This window comes from Coturnix japonica, chromosome 24 (assembly GCF_054131305.1).
Source record: "Coturnix japonica strain WE chromosome 24, WE-NBRP24, whole genome shotgun sequence".
In the NCBI taxonomy this organism is placed as follows: domain Eukaryota; kingdom Metazoa; phylum Chordata; class Aves; order Galliformes; family Phasianidae; genus Coturnix; species Coturnix japonica.
In genome coordinates, this window is record NC_140686.1 from 4790644 (window position 1) to 4806262 (window position 15619).

Sequence of the window (15619 nt, forward strand, 5' to 3'; positions counted from 1 at the left end):
ATTCATATGAGCCCATTTTACCAGCTCGGATATGCATTTAGGAGATACCTGCTCCCCTGTCTTAGAGAGAATACATTTGAGCAGTTCCTCCACAGCTTCCCACAACATCGTGGATGGCAGAGAACGGGATGGTACCCCGATGAGAGGTGAGTGCCATCCCCCCCCCCCCCACAGTTCTTTATTGCCCCCACCTCATTATTTGTGGTTCCTATCCCTTTATTTTGTTCTCTCCCCCATATTTGTGCCCTCACTCTGTGTTTATTTTGCTCACCCCCCCTCCGCCCCCGCAATTTTTTCAAACCAGCTTCGTCTGCACCAGCAAGCACCTGCGGGACCCTGAAGCTGGTGGGGGACGTGGGGACCCCCCCTGAGAGGGGAGAGCGCGACAGCCGCTTGGACTGGGAGCAGGAGCCGGAGCCTGAGGAGCGGGGGAGGCGAGAGCAGGATGGGCAGAGGGGCAGGGGGCGTGGGCAAAGCTGTGGGTGAGTCAGTGATGTATGGGTGCATCTGTTGTGGGGTGGTGCTGAATGGGGTGGAAGCTGTGCTGACCTCACCCCCACACAGCTGTGCCTTTGTCACCTACAAGAAGATGGAATCAGCTGACCAGGCTCTGGGGATCCCTAGGTGAGCTGGGGGGCACTGGGGGGGCACAGGGACGGTGTGGGGGTGCCAGCAGTGCTGAGTCCCTGCCCCCATCCTGTGCCCCAACAGCCGTAAAGAACAGTGCCAAGGGCTCACACCGCGACAAGCGGGCGCAGGTGGTGTACAATGAGGACCTCTTCGGGGGGCAATAAAGGTTTAGTGCACACAGCAATGGTGTGGCAGGGTGACAATGGGACAGCGGGAGAACGGGGATGGGGGAACTGTGGGACACGGGGAGCTGCAATGGGGGAGGCTGAGTGGTGACCAGCTGCACACACACCTGTAACTGAACTGCCAGCCTCACCTGGCTGTGGTGCTGAGCATGCTGGGCTGCCTGGCCCTGCTCTCAGCAGCACTGTGTCCTCCCTCCCAGCCCCCACAATTCCACTGATACAGTTATGTCTGTTAGAGAGATTCACACTGCATGGAATGTGCCACGGCCAATAGCAACTGAAGGCTTCAGAGCCAAATAAGTGTGAGGAGGCCGTGCTGGAGCTCATCTCTTCCATGGAGCTCATAACAGCAGCACAGCAGTAACCCTGGTGGCAGCAGCACCAGGATGTTGCTGGAGCAGCACTCCTGGCTCCCCTCCTGCTCCCTCCAAGAGCTGCAGGCAGACGTACAGCACTGCTGTCCTGTGCCAGGTTTATTTAAAAACACAGCTGAGAGCCGCCGGCACAAACAGAGGAGCCTGACTACGTTCATACAATATCTTAAATAGAAGGCAAATACAAAAGGAAAAGATAAAATATTTACAGTAACAGTGGCAGACACGACATGGGCACAGTCCCACCCAGAGTCAGCAGAAAACCACTCAATACCCTGCTGAAGCACAGAGTCACCACGGCGTCCTCCAGCAGGGCCAGGGCTGCACTGTGCCCACAGCAGGGCTGGGATGGCTGCACTCTGAACTGATACAAGCGAAGCGCACACGTGTTGGCTTCCAGAAATCATCAGCACAGCATCAAGCTCTGCCAGCAAACAGCACTGGAAATCCAGCAAAAGGGAAAGGAGGGAATAACACAGCAGTGGCGTGCAGCTCCCGCTTCTCACACTGCTGCTGCATCACTGCTGATAACTGGAAGGCAGGGAGCACCCCCCGCCTTGGTGGCACATTTGGTCCAAAACAAAAGAATAATTCTGCTCCCTCCCACCCCCACATTGTCATTAAGTTGCCTTAAAGGATTCAAGTCATAAACAAAAGCATACACCAAAAATACTCAAGAGCTGGCAGAACTCCAGGCTAGACATGGGGACTGCCCGAGAAATGGGAGCACCGAAGAAGCTTCCAGCTGCACCCAACGCTGAGCATGGCCAAGGGAGGAGGAAGGAAGGAGCTTGAGGTTGAAGCCTTCAGAGCGTCACTGAATCAGGAGATCAATTGCCAGGCACTGCAGCACACAGATGGACGTCCTTCTGGGCTGTCACAGAACTGCTTTGTCCTCTTGCTGCTGAAAGGAGCCAACCAGGATCAGGGAATGGATGCACAGGGCCTCAACTCTGACCAGCAGGAAAACTCAGGACAATGGAATGCAGTCTGCCAATCTTTTACCAGTTCAGCTGTGCTTTAAGACTCATTATTGTGAAGCCTCCTTTAGTAAAGTATCACCCTGGGGTATCCAACCAAAAAGAAAAGGTTTTTATTAAATTAAAGGATTTTTTTTTGTTGTTGTTGTTTTGTTGTTTTTTTGGTTTTTTGTTTGTTTGTGTTTTTTGTTTTTTTTTTTAACATACTATAATAACTACTACGCAGTTCAACAGTCAGTCATCTCAGAAAGTTCACGAAGGAAATCATCCTCATCCTTCTCCAGGTCCAAGTCAATTTCTGCTTCCATTTCCCCTCCTGAGATTTCCGAGATGAACTTTTCAGTGTCATCTTCTACAGCCTTGGTGAGCAGGCTGACCTCCGGCAGGGCTGGAGCAGCAGTCTGGGAAGAAGGAAGACAAAGTCAATGATTGCTCAGGAGATCCTTCCTCTGCAGCGCTTCTCCTTCAGCACTGCTGAGCCTTAACCCAACACGCGGGCTAAGGGGCTCCTGAAGGATGTTAACAACCACGTGAAGTCTGCAGAGCACCTCAGGTCTTTTTAACAATGCAGCATTAATGGACAAATTCCTTCACACTACAGAGGAATCACAGGGCTGCAGAGCATTGTGCACACACTGCCATTCATCCAGCATCCTGCACACAGTGACTACTTTGAAAGGAAACCTGCAGAACATTTCAGTTCTCCACACTTTCTGCAGCAGTTGTATCTCAGTATCAGCCTGACGAGGACAGCACTGACACTTCTTCCCCTCCTTACCAAAGCTGCTTTTTTAGCTGGAGGCTCCTCTTCTTCAGTGCTCGTTTAAATCAGCACAGTGCTAGAGCTGTTACATACCACATTCTATCTGAGCAACAGAAAGTCATTCCTGTTCCCCTACACAACATCCACCCACAGTCTGATTTCATTGAACATGAAGCCATCGTGACCTTTTTGTATCCAGTGCTCCCACGTTAACCTCACAAGTTGTACCTGGTGCCAGCAGGGTTACTGCCTCACTGCCAGATACAATCAGATCAATTCTGAGTTTGAGGAGTGCAAAGCTGTCTGGGAAAGCCATTGAAAGTATCAGGATTGTGAAACATGGCTGCAGCTCTTCACCAAAGGCAGGAAGGTAGGAATGCACTCATGATGGTGGCACATGGTGAGCAGTGAGACATGAGAACATGTGAAGAAATTGTGTCACTGTGTCCATCTTCAGAAGGGACTCACCTCTGCGGGTGCAGAGACAGCTTTGGGAGCAGCCCTGCTCCATTCCACAGTCTTTTCCTCTTCTCTTCCAGGTGCTTTAAAACAAGGAAAAAGAAAATCACTTGGTCAACAGCAAGCATAGAAAGAAACCTGAGTGCCAGCGTTTCCTCCATGTGCTTATTTCCTCACATTCAATAACAAAGAACACGAGAGAGGCGACATCTCGCAGTCCATACAGTATCCAAGCTCTTCCCTCCTTCACATGCTGTCTCTTCACAAAGCCTCTCTCACCTGCCCAATGAATAACTCACCCCCCTGACCTTTCTGACAGAGGTTGGCCCCCATGTTAAAAACTCAATCCACGCTTTACAAACACATTTACATATTAAAACAAGCAACACGCCAAAGATGAAGATAACCTTGGTGTCAACACACAGAACATGCCACACCAAAAACATGGCAGAAAGAAAGTACAGGAGAAACTGAATTACAAAACCTCACAGCGAATGAATTCTCCAGAATGAAGCAGGCAGACACCACGGATTCAATGGAAAAACACATGGATGGACATCCTGGCACTTCCTGCCTTTGCATTTGGTAAGAAACAGCCCAGGCAATTCTAAGCAAACTCCATTTGCTTGACAGGGGAAGCACTTCAGCAGAGCAGACAGTGAAACACCTCGTTACCTGCTGGCTTTGCGATCTGCTGCATCCGCAGGGCTTTCTCCTGCTTGATTTCTTCTAAGCTTTTAATATGCATTTCTTCCAATTGCTTGATTTTACGCGGTGGCTCTTCCAGTTTCACGTTACCAGGCTCAGGTGGAGGGAAAATTCTCTTCTTCTTGCGCTTATCCTTAGATCTCTTCTCAGTAAGAACCTCTTCTACTTTTTGCTTCTCTTCTTCCAGTCGTCTCTTCTTCCAGATCTCCCCTGCTGGCTTGGCACCCTTCTCTGTCATCATCAAGAAAGGAGAAGCATAAGGATTACAAGAAATTACAACGAGAGCTCAAGTTTCCAGATTTGTCATAATATTACAGAATATACGTGTTCCCAACAACAACGCTCCTGAGAAAGAATAAGCAGAAAGCCTAGAGAATCTGTGCAGCAAACACCGATGACCATTTACCTCTCCTTGGTGCTCTGTCAACCTCGATCTTCTTCTCCAGCCTTTCTATGAGGCTGCGCTTCAGTGGAAGTCCACTGACATCAGCTACAGAGAGAAAACAACAACATTCCTAAGATAATTCCTTTGGAGAAAGATTTTTACAAGTCAACCACAAACTTTGGTTTCTCCAAGTGTATGTTCTCAAATTCACCTTTCAGCTGCTACACTTGTGTGCCACTTGGAGTCATCACAGACCCACGACACACTTTCCTCCCTCCTGCTTCAGCAGTGCCCTCCCATTTACGTGGAGGCAGCCAAACAGCAGCTCACAAGTAGCCCTTACCTACAGAGGATTTCCGTTTTCCAGGTTTATCAGCAGTATTCGGTTGACTCACAGGCACCTCCCCTAAAACAAAGAAAAACAAAGTGCTTATTTGACAGAAACCAACAGAATTACTGTCTTGTGAGCCCATTTCCCACCCAAAACAAATACAACCAAAAGACACCACTTTGACAGCCCTGACACAAAATAATATTGCAACTGTAATGCACTCAGGGTAAGTCCCAATTGTAATTTCTCCATTCCACTTAGGAGCCACCAAATGGAAGCAAAGGTACTCATCATTACCCTGCTTTGCAGGCAGCATCACAGTGCTGACCAGTGTCCGCACATTCTCCTTCTTAGGCACACGAACAATCTGAGATTTGAGCCGATGAGCAGGAGCTCCTGAAGGTCCTTCTGATCCAAGTGTTTTTATTCCAGCATTCAAACTGTCATCTGGGAACACAGAGCAGTAAATGAGACCGAGGGACAGAGGCACACGCTGAGGACCACAGCTCTGCAAACTGCCTCCTGCTCAGAAGCATGCAGAACAAACCCTGTCAGCTCTCCCCACAGCTAAGAGCACCATGGACCTGATGTCTGTCTGCTGCCCTCCTTTCATCCTTCTGGATATTAAAAGTAGGCTTTATCCCTTACTTTATCCCATCCATATGACATTAGATTCCTCTATCAGCAAATGTGGCTTTCACCACTGGTTGAAAAGATGCACATACAGGCACTTAAACTCCATGCTGTGGCCTCGTCTTGCTCTAATGATGTAAACAAAGGAGTTTACCTTCCTAATCTGAAAGGCACATGAAGTTACAAGGTAGGAACAAGATCATGGAAATAGCTGATTCCATTCAGCAACCCTATGTTCTGTTGTGTTTGTACAATGAATTGCTTTGGAGTTAATTGGCAAGTGCTTCTGATTAATCCTGGAATACCTTGTTTTGTATCAGCATCAGATTTTGTAGTGGAAATTATCTGCAATCCAAGATGGTTTTCTTCAGCTGGTTGCTGGACAGGTGTTTTTGTTTCTTCTCCCTCCTTAGAAAGCTGGTCTGTACAAGCAAAGAGAAAATCAGTCTCTTCAGTTATGCGGTAGGAATTCAATCAGATTATCCACTGCACAAAGATGGCAGGCAAGGCTGAAAACCCACACAGATAAATGCTGAGTCTCCACTTGCCCATCCAAATGGCTTCTCTGTGAACAAGGAAATCCCCCCCTACACAACATTCATCTCCCTGACACCCAGTAAAAGCTTAAATGCAGGAGAACAACCTGCAAGGCAAAGGCCACAGGAGCAGAGAGAAGCTGAGCATGCAAGATAAAACTGAGGTATCAGAAGCACACAAAGTTCAGCTCTGAACCTATCTATCAGCTCACAAGTGAACGTTACCTGGCGTTCTTTATGACACTATACCCACCTGTGAGTAATAGAGTTAATCTTTCGTACCTAAAAAAGACAAACTCACTTTGGCTTGGTGGAAAGAAAACCCCATTGAGGTAACGTCCCTTGGTGTGATGGAAGGCACAGTTGGATTTCTGGCAGCCTGCTGGCTGGTTCTCCCAGTAGCAGGAAATCATGCTGCGTTTTTTCTGAAGACAGAAAGGAAGAAGAGCTGATGGTAACGTGGACCTAAGATCTGCAAAGGGAGACTGAGCTCCAGATGGTGCCAGTGAGCAGACTGCCACAAAGCAGCACTCAAACACCACTCTGAAGCGTGCGCAGGCTGGGAGCACCAGGCTCACTGAGCTTTCCTAGCATTCTGTGGGTGAGGACACCAGTTTAGAAGGGGTTAAACTAACACACCTTGCAGAATGCTTGTCTGATTGATGTGGTTCTTTAGTATCTGTTGATAGAACACTGTTGGTATCAACTACAAGAATATTCTGCTATGATATACCAATGCCATTGAGCTCTCTTCCCTCTGCTTCCTCCCCTATTCTTAACCGTAGGAACCATCATCATTTCAAAGCAAATGAACCTAATCTGCAAAAGCACATTCAGCCCACCTAAAGAAATGAGAAGTGGGTTTGGTGATAAACTCTGAGGAGCCAACACTCACACTGATCTCCATGTGCCTGAACCTGCAGACATTCCTGAAGCAGCGGCCCTCCTTCCACAGCGTGCAGATGGTTTCATTGCCCAAAGCGGCTTCACAGTGCCTGAAGGGACAGTTGTCTCCCTGTAACCCAATGGAAACCAAGAGAGGAAAATGAAATAGTACAGCCTGAGAACTGGCCATGCTTTGAGCTCATTTTTAGCGAGTTGCTCTATTGTACAATGCAATTAGTTATGAAGTTTGCTGAAGACCAGTAATACTTCTACTTATTCTACCCATTCCTCTTAACTTCAGAACTGAAAGAAAGAAAAAATGAAGGAAAAAACCCAAGCAGACCTTTTTACAAGTGGAATAGAAGTAGAAATAGCAATCATTTCCTTTAATCGACATGCTGGACGAGCGCACAGAAGCAGTTCTGGTCTCGGGGATCTCTGTGCAGCTCTTCCTGTGCTGCTCAAAGAGCTGGCTCGTGCTTCCTTGGACTGAAAGTCTTCTACTGTCTTGATCAGTGAAATCTTCTTTTGAAAAGGAACCCTAAGCAAAACACCAAAAAGCAGAAAAGAATGAGGAATGCCCACCCGTCTTCCCAGCTTTGTTCTCTTCATTCAATCAGTCTCTCAGGAGCAGTTGTTTCAAAACATTGCCCTCCTCAACACTGGTCAAACTCTAGTAACATCACCCTGACTCAGCACGGAGTCCCTGGGCTGCACGGCTGCAAGCCCTCCAATGGAGCCCCTCCTTCAACACCACGAGTGACAGCAGTGAGTAACCCCAGCACATTTGTCTGACCGCTGCAGGTCTTCAAGCTCAACCACCTGGACAACCTCAGCAAATACAGTGATCTTCAAAGCTTTGCAGTTCACTTCTCCTGTAGGCCGAACCAACACTGAATCCGTGAATTAATTAATTATAACAGGTTAGGAAGAATTTTCCTCCTCACTTTGCCTATGTCAAATTCTGTAAGTTGGAATTTCTGGTCTTCAAGGATTCTTCACCTTTGAAGAATCCACAAAAACCATCCTCCGTCTTTATTACCTGTACAGCAAAAGCATGCCAGTGCGTATCAATACACAAATCCACACACATGTGCCTGTATACTGTAACTCAGCACTGCATGGAGCTGCAGCACGATCTGCTCAGCCACAACAAGGGTTTGGGTTGGTTCATTTTTTTTTTTCTTTTCTGATGTAAAAATCAAATATTTTGATATTTTAGATTTGTTTTGTTGTTGTATTTTTTAAGGTACCAAATGCAGTAAAACCTGCAACCAGGCCAGACAGAAGATCAAATTCAAGTGATTCAGAACTCTTTCATTAAAGTGCTGCACATTTCTGAGCTAAGCATTTCCGATAGTCAATAAAAGTTGGAACCTTTTACTCACACAGACACTAGTGAATTTTCGAGGAATTTTTTTTTTTTTTTTTTTCTTTTTTTCCCAGGGAATTTCCCCAAATCTAAACTAAAGAGAGGAGAAGTCGGGTTCTCAAGTTAGTTGCTGGATTGACTGCATGACAAAGGGAACAAAAACAGCACTTAAGGACAAAGTTCCCTTCCCTCCTCCAATACTGATAGAAATGCTGCCTTTTACCTTTAGTACCTTCACATCAGATTCCTCTCTGGCAGATTCCTATGCTTCTAACAACCTCGGTGCTGCCCCGCACAGACGCCGGGCACCAACTGTCACTGGACTCCGCACCCTGGAACACGCACACAGCTCAGCACTTCTGTTTCCTCACAATTGGAAGGGTTCTGGAATCGGGAGCATGAAGCGGACTAGAAATACCTCACATCCCTCTGCTCCTTACGAGCCCATCCATTTTAAAACAAGATAAGCCCAGACACATCTGTTAGCACAGCAGCCCAAATGCTAACCAGAACACACAGTGTGTAACGCTGAAAGTACCAGTTTAATGCCATGCCACAAACCCTATATAGTGGTACAGGTGACCACCCCTATCAGATACCCATGACCTCCATGACTCCACTGCTGGTGCATGCAGGCACCACCTGCCCAATACCCAACATCTCCCCCCTCTTTATTATCTGCAGCCCCTGTAAAGGTTCCCCTGCATACTCCCTGTTACCCCAAAGGTGATTTGCACATTTAAGGCTATTCCGCAAATGAATCAATCATTAAACATATGCGAAAAACAATGAAACTGTCATAATAACATACCAAAGAGATGCAGCTGCAGTGACTACAAACCTGAAAGCACACAACAGCAATCTGCCTAAAAATTGTGAAATGCTGTATGGCAACACTTAGTCAACTTGTAGAGAACGGTGCATTCAAGTTCAAGATAACAGCACAGTACACAATGGAGTTACAACTTCTCCAAGTTCAATGTAACACTATTGTACAGAATCTTCGTGGCAATCCAGTTCTGTCCAGTGTGCATTATAATGTCACACTCCATAACCAAATAAGAAGACAAAAACATATTGGCTGTGCAGAATCGTTCTGAATGTCCACCACTGGGGGACTATCCAGGAACAAGGTCTCCCCCTCTCACGAACTATCAGTCCGGCATGAAGGCTGGATTCCCAGTTCGGACCTTCAGGCACATTGGGAGCAACGCTGTCTCATGTGCCGTTACCAGCAGCCGCTGCCCAGTGCTGACGTCAAATCACTGGCTGCACTGGAGACATTAACCAAGGAGTTGTTGACCAAAACTGGTGCTGAGATGTTCGGATCCTCACGGTGCACAGGATGGCTCGTCATTTGGTGCCGGCTTAACCCAACGTGCCGGCAGCCAGCAGGGCCCACTTGGGGTCCCGACACAGACGTGTTTCCTGCCCTTGACAAGGAGTGGCATAGGGTCTGGGAGCCATGGCCCTCCGTCGGGTCTGATCAGGACCTGACCTATTGGTGTCCATTCGGTCAGCTGATGGTCTCCCATCCGATTCTCTTACGCAGGAGGAGAGCGTGTGGGCACAGCTCAGGCCCCTCCAGCCCTCCCCCCTCTTTAAGCGCACAAAGACGCCCCTTCAAGGTCTGATGTGCACACTCCATAATAGCCTGGCAGGTGCTGCTGCCGGGAATGCTTAATGCCCCAAGCTGTGCACCAGCGTCCAAAACATGCATTTCTATATGCTGGATCATTGTCAGTCTTTAACTCATGAGGTGCACCCATGACAGCGATGGCATTTTATGTAATGCATGGCGGTCTGTCCAGATTGTGCCACAGCCCAGAGAAAACCACTGCATGTGTCAGTTGTGACATGCAAGTGACGGAAACACCCAAACTCTGGGAAGTCTGTGACATTCATCTGCCAAACCTCATTTGGTCTCAAACCTCTGGGGTTCACCCCTGCAGGAAACAGGTTAGCCGTAACTCCCGCTCCTCCTTGGCCGATTCAGTTAACTTTCTAAGAGCACCAAGGGTGGGTAGCAGCTTCTGTGCCTCTTCGTCCCCTGCAAAAGCTCACAGAACTCCATGCTGGCTTTCTCTAATGCTGACCAACTCACACAGTGAGAAGCTCCGTCAGCCAGACCTCTCTGCATTATCCACATAATAAGCAGATTGAGGTCCTCATCACACACTCTGTGTCATTTCTTGTCAGCATGTCCTGTCCCATCCCTGGCTCTCCAGCAGGACTGTAATGCTGGGGTGAGCAACACTGGGCACTGTCAGTGTGTTTTTCTTGCAAGCATCTTCCAGGGAAATACGTGCAGGCGTTCCCCACTCTTGGCTGTATCTCTGCAGTGCTGGGTCCTGTGTGAGCAGAGCTCTCTGCCCCAGAAGCCAAGTCACTGCTGTGCAGAGCTCAGCCTCGGGGTGAATGTGCTCCTGAGTTTGTCCCAGTGCAAGGACAACCTTCTCTTTGCCCTTTAGGAGCACCTCTGGTGCTGATGGGTGCTCTGCTCTCAGCAACCACCCAAATAATGTTGTTTCCATCAAATACTGCAGCCACACGGGGCTGGTGTTCACCACGTCGTACATCAAAGTTTGGGACATCCGGGACTCAGCGCGCTGCATCCGCACCCTGATGTATGTAGTGGAAAGAGTGGCTGTGGGGGACTGTGGGCAGCTCTGTCTTTGCAGAAGATGGTGTGAGGAACTCCTGGGGTCCCACAGGCTGGAAACAGAGCCCAGCTGTTTTAGGATCAGTTCCTACAGCTGTAGGAAACAGGGAGGCTTAGGGAGATCTTGGAATGGAATCTGTGGGGACCCTCTGCAGCAAAGGCTCAAAGGAAAGGATCTGGAAGAGCTTTTCAGCACATCCTGGGGGTGGCCAAGAGCACCAGCCAGAAGGGATGGGGATTCTCTTTTTTGCTTCAACTAATATGCCACAGGAAGACGACCACATTAACCCAGCTGTATTTGTTGTTGTTGTTTATCTACAGCGTAAAGCATTTCCCTTGGAAAGTCTCTGCTGCCACTCATCGTACAACAGACTTAAAGCACAGCACTTGGCACCTAGCAGTGCTGTGAAGGGTTGGAAAGGCAGCGCATCATTGTGCTGAGGGCCAAGAGACGATTCAGACAACAGAAGCATTTGTCCACATTTCTGACATGAAGGCTGTCGCCTCCCAATCCGGCGACAAATCAAGGCTGCTGTGTGAAAGTACCGTGCCTCCGCACACGGGAACGGACGGGACTCACACACAGTGTGTAACACCGAATGTACCAGCTTAATGCCACGCCACAAACCTACCCAATGCCCAACAGGGGGGACCAGTCAATGCTGCTCATCAGCCATCAACCCCGGATGCTGGAGAAGGCAGACCATGTTGTGGTGCCAGAGCATTACACAATGGCTGAGATGGGGACACCCACCGAACTGAGGACCCGCTGTGGATCCTACAGCCGGCTGCTGCAGCACTGAGGACCACAGTGCAGCTGGAGTGGGATGCGATGGGACATGGGGAGCTGTGGCTGTCTCCGCTCCCCGCTGCAGGATGGGAAGAGTGGGATGCTCTGGGATTTGTATGGAATAAAGCGTTGCAGACAGCACAGGGAGTGCAAAGGGGAGGAGGAGAGCAGCAGTGTGAAATGGAGCAATGGGCAAAGAGTGTGGGGTGGGGGGAGGAGGGATGAGGGGAGGTCCCCTCATCCACCCCAAAACCAAGCACGGCACAGAGCAGAATGCAGGCAGGCTGAGCACAGAACAGCCCAACACTTTATTTCACAAGAAGCAGCACAGGAAAAGCATAACAGCATAGGAAGCAGAGGGAGATGTGAGAGGTAGAGGGGATGGGGCTGTGTTCATCACCGACCCCAAATGCTCGTGTGGCCAGTTGGCCCCTTGCAGGCTGAAGCACAGCACTCAGACGGTTTGGTTACTTCCTGTGTGAAGAAGAAGAGATGGTGTCCCATAGGGCCACGTTCACATCCCAACCCTCAGCTCCCTGCAGAGTCCCAGCCCAGCCCTGGTGCAGCACCACAAGGAGCACAAGGAGCACAGGGACCCCTTCCAACCCCCAGCCCCACACCGCAGCTGTGCTCGAGTTGCTGGTTCCACCTTCCTGGCCTGTAAGGTAAGAAGAGCCATTGTCTCAGCCCAGTTTGTAGGAGGGAGGCAAGGTTCTTTGATATACGTATACCTGGTGTGGGATTAAGAAACAACGGTTCAAACATTGGTCCGACCAGTTTATTACAAGACTTTATCAGGGAGATGGGGAAGGGGAGGACGGACGCTATTATGGTGTAGGGTGATGGGGAAGGGAATGCAGTAAAAATATGAAATAGAAGCAAGGAGTCTCTGTAGGAAGCAAGAGGGAGATATTCACCACCATGGATCCATCGAGGTTTGTAGTTCAGTCATTGGTCTTCAGTCGTGGTGGGTCGTCAGGCGTTGTTCTGTTAATGGTGACCACGATGACAATTTCCAATGGTAGCACCAACTTATTTATATGTCCAAAGTGGGCAAGTCAGCTCTCTTTGGAGTGACAGCTCGAATCCAAAGTAGTTGAGTCAGCACTCCTTGGAATGGAAGCTTCTGGCTCTGGGATCTTAGCAGAAATTCCTTTGTTCCCATCTTCTGAGCCTTGCCAGCAGATAAGAGGGAGCAGGGATACCCATCCGCATCCTGTTTTTCACAGGGCACAATGGCTTCATTACCCAGTTTTCCCACACCAAGCTGGAGCTATTTAGTCCCGGGCCAGATCTTCCACTCATAAACAGTCCTGAGCACTCTTCTGGAGGCAAACAGCTCTGAAGGAAGGTGCTTTCAAATATTCAAATACCCAAAAAGTGATATTGATTGTCACACGGTAGCACCCATTACTTGCCACTTCAATAAATCATTGAGAGTCTTCTCACAAGAAACACCTCAGGAAGCAAGCTTGGAGCCAGAAAACAAGGAAGGACTCTCACAGCCATGAGCCCCAGCCCTGTTCATGCTGTGGGGCATGGAGCAGCTTTGAGCACCAGGAAGGGGAACCCTGGGAGAAATCGGGGACCTCAATGCTGCCCTGGCACTGGGCAGAGGTGGGGGACAGCGCTGCCCTCATCACTCACTGGGCGCCGTGTTGTAGCCTTTCTCCTTCTTCCCTGCAGACAGAGAGATGCATCAGCACAGGTTCACATCACAGCCAGGCTGAGGGCTCCTGAGGGAGCCTCAAATCCCCCCACAGCCCCCACTGTCCTCCTACCCCTCCACTTTTACCTGCATGGCGTCTGTAGATGATGAATCCAACGCCAGCCATGATGGCAATGGCCACAACGGCGACAACCACCCCCACCACGTTGGGCACCAGGCTGGACTGTGACCGCTCTGGGGGAAGGCAGAGCTGTCAGCAGGGGAAGGGGCAGCCCAGAGCCCCCCAGCCCCACATCCCCTCACTCACCCTATGAGTAGAGGCTGGGTTGGGGCAGGCTGGCGTGCTCCACGCAGCACTGGTACTTGTCCCCGTCCCCAGGCACCGTGTCGATGGTGACCAAGGTGTGGTAGGTGCTGTAGCTGTTGGGCACGATGCCCCCCGAGTGGGTGTCCTGGCCCAGCACCATGCTGTCCTTCATCCAACTGACGGCGATAGGCTGTGGGTAGAAGCCGTGAGCGTGGCAGGACAAGGTCAGGATCCCGTCGGCCTTCTTCCCCCACACTCACACTTCGGGTTGCTCTGAAGGTGGGCGGCAGTGAGGGCCGGGCTGAGCTCCCCACGCTGAGCCCCCGCCCCACCTGCAGTCTCACACCGCAGGCCCCCCCTCACCTGTCCTCCCCAGCTCTGCCTTCCCGTTCTCTACATGTCTCTGCAGCCACTGCACACAGGTTTGCTCCAGGTAATGTTTCCGTCTCTCAGCATAACCAGGTTCCTCCCACGCTCTCTTGGTAGGAACTGCCTCTGGAACCGCTGCAGTAAACATCATCGTGTCTTTGTCGAAGGCAATGAAGTCTCTCCCATCATAGCCATACTGATGATAGCCCCGGGTGGTGCCGTCCTCGAGGATGTCACAGCCCAACATCCGCTGCCATGTGTGAGACCCTGAAACACAGCCAGGCAGGGGTTGATGGGCCCCTCCAGCTCCAGGGGACCCACTGTACTGGGGATGGGGTTGGGGTCCCCCAGGGTCGAGCTCGGTGGGGCTGTGACAGGCAGCCCCGGGACGGTGCCGCCGGGCAGGACCAGCCCTGGGGGGTGCGGGCGGCAATGCACCATGGAGCCCCATTCCACAGCATGGAGCCGCGGTGCCAGCTGTGCTCACCGCCGCTCTGCTTGTGGCGCCGTGCCGCATTGACCAGGCTCACGCGGCTATTCTGCTCATTGCTCAGTGCTCTCTGGGTGTTCCTGTCCCAGTACTCGGGATCCACAGCTCCAGGTGCCTTCATCCACTCGGTGCAGGGCACGTAGCTCCGACCAGAGCTGTTGTAGTGCACGAAGATTTCGCCATCCACGTACCCCACTTCAAAGAACCAGGGCTGCTCGGGGCCGGAATCCGTCATCCCTATTTCAAAGTACCGCATGGAGTGGAGCTCTGCGGGGTCGGAGCGCGGCGACCCCCCCTTTTTTATTAATTAGCAAGCTACTGCCTATAGAATAACAACACTACTTATATTAATAACATAACCATTATAACTCAATCAAGGCCTCGATTGACAATCCTCTAGAAGTGAAAAAAGAGACAAGTCAAACACAGCATAACAACATTACTGTTAAACCTACTAAAAAGAACAAACGCGTTTGCTCTGCAACCTAAGTTTCTGCAACCTGGAAATAAATCCATGAGGGTCCCATTGTGTTCACATGTCACTAGTTAGGAAAAGTCTTCAACTTTCATATACTCTGATATATTGATTTTTAATGGCCACTAACTATTGTGCAACAAATGCTTTTAGGATGCTCATAACCATGCCTTTGAGCTAATAATTGATAATTGAACTTTATGAAGTTGCATGTCAGATAGAACCAGTTTTAGAGGACAAATGTGCTGGAGTATCACTAGGGGCATTATTACTTATTGACCCTTGAGAAACAGCAAACCGTGTTGGTGGTGGTTGCGACAGGCGGTGCCAGCAGGGCCTTCCCTGCTTCAAAGTGCACCTTTCCTCTCTCACCCATCACAGATTCTCTCCTGCATTCAGGGTCCGAAGGATTTCTTCCAGTTGTACACCATATCCGCATGGCCAGTGCGTGATACAGAGCCCAAGTGGAACAGCTGCCTGGAAAACAGAATAAACTATCAAATTTAGTTCTATTAGTATGCACTTTTGTCTCAAGTGATGCATGGTCATATTTTTAAAATCCCAATTAGTTGGGTGTAAGAGACGTATCCATTCTACGATACAGGGTCATCCCTTT

At 49.8% G+C, this 15619-nt stretch overlaps 1 pseudogene; it reads right to left on the minus strand.

Annotated features, from left to right (window-relative positions):
* Nucleotides 1–295: 295 nt before the first annotated feature.
* Nucleotides 296–14990, minus strand: LOC146757123 (class I histocompatibility antigen, F10 alpha chain-like; annotated as a pseudogene).
* Nucleotides 14991–15619: the final 629 nt, after the last annotated feature.